The 1909-nt window shown below is 42.6% G+C and overlaps 1 pseudogene; it reads right to left on the bottom strand.

Annotated features, from left to right (window-relative positions):
* Nucleotides 1–744: 744 nt before the first annotated feature.
* Nucleotides 745–1410, bottom strand: LOC103252990 (annotated as a pseudogene).
* Nucleotides 1411–1909: the final 499 nt, after the last annotated feature.

Raw genomic sequence — 1909 nt, 5'->3', positions numbered from 1 at the left:
AAAAGAATAGAGTTGGTTTTTATTGCAAATCCTGTGGAATAGCATTGACTTTCTCACTGGGTTTCTGAAGCCACCATGTCCCACACAGCCTTTTGGGCATGGGCTGCTTAGATATGTCAGTTCTCAAGCTCTAATACAAATATGTAAATCAATTGTGGAAACATTTCAGGGTAATTTTAAAACCATCTTGAGTCTCCAAATGCACTTTTTCTCCATGAGTTTCTGCAACTTTCATCATTTCTCATTAGATTCTTTTTCAGGACTTTAAAAATTTTAATAAATAAATATAGACATATTTAGTCATGTAAGGGCATGCAGGTTTGCAGTGAACGGAAGCCTTCAGATTATAAGCAACCTTGTGAATAAGTACCAAAAGTATGCTCTAGATGACACTTTTTTTATGTTTTATTTTTAACTAAACATTTAAAATATATTTCTAAATAGAATGGGCCAGTTCAGTCACAGTAACTACTGATCTCCATAGCAGAGCAACCCACAAAGACACAGCACTGATTTTTTTCCCATTATCGAGTGTAAAATATACAACTTGTTTCTGAACCAAAAGCACAATTCCTGCAGTTTAAAATATTTCACTGCTAATATGGTCCCAGTATAAATTATGTAGTTTTTTTCTCCTTAAAAAAAATTTTTTTTTTTAGTTTCCTAATACACTAAATCATCTGGAATGTAGATTCTGAGCACAAAGCAGCTCAGTTCACCTAAAAAATAAAGAAAAAATTCCCATCACCTGTTTAAGTGCCTGAAAGGAGAGAAGTAGTGTGGGGAACCCCTGCCTTGGTATGGAGAATCATGGCCCCTTGACCTAGACCCGGACCGTGAGTAGCCATAGCTGGTGCTTCTCTCAGGATAAACTCGGATGTAGGAAGTTTCACTCTCATGAGAGCAGAATTTGTTGTCATCCAGTTTACGCAGGGCATATTCCATGTCTTTTCTGGGATACGCAACCATCCCCATTCCATCCTTCTGCACATCTGTATAACAGACAGCCCCAGCTTCTCGCATGTGATCCTTCAGGTTTTGCCAGCTGCCTGATGGAGGAAGTCCTGAAACAACTTGGAAATCAGATCTTCTTGTAGGAGTCCCATTCCTCCCACCTCAGGGCCACCCACCCCAACTTCCATAAGTCCTGGGGAACTTCACACGAAGCCGACACTGACCATAATCATAATCATTCCTTCCATAAATTGCATCCTCAGCATCTCGGTGGTCTTCGAAGCGCACGAAGGCGAAGGGCACGAGACTGTGCCTGTTCTTGAGCTCGATCTCGTGGCTGCAGCCGTATTTGTAGAACAGATCCTCCAAGTCCTTCTCGCGCAAGTCGGTCAGAAGGTTCCCCACGTATATGTGCCTGTCGCCCTCTATTCCGTGCTTGTCCACCCAGCCCGACATCCCACAGCCCACGTCGCCACCACCGCTGCCTCAGCACGAGTCCCCCCGCAGCGTCCCCACGGGCTCTGAGGCGCTCAGTTGCAATACATTGACACATTTTTTTAAACCAGGCCACACTCACCTACTTAGACATCCTGATAATCTTTTCTAGGATTTTCTCCTACTCCTCTCTCCCTTAGTGGTTCCTCCCTTTTAACACCACTGTCTTCCTACCCTACAGTACACTCATGTACATTTTTACCTTTAGATCTCAGCCCAATGAACCAGCATGTCTACTAACCTAGGATAGTGAACAACAGTCAGTAGATTGAAGCTGATGAACAGTTCACACTTTCATACATTTAGAAAACACTTCCACAATTCCCAATCCACCCATCTCAAACTTTTGAGGGCTTTAAGCATAGGTTTTGCTTCATATTTTGCTTCCATATTGAGTCTAAACCAAACTGAACAACCAGAAACCTCATTCAAGAACCTGGCCTCCACTTCATTCAACCTG

Source organism: Carlito syrichta, unplaced genomic scaffold, assembly GCF_000164805.1.
Source record: "Carlito syrichta isolate Samal-C Ts95f unplaced genomic scaffold, Tarsius_syrichta-2.0.1 Scaffold188987, whole genome shotgun sequence".
NCBI lineage: Eukaryota > Metazoa > Chordata > Mammalia > Primates > Tarsiidae > Carlito > Carlito syrichta.
This window is presented reverse-complemented; position numbering and strand designations above follow the sequence as displayed.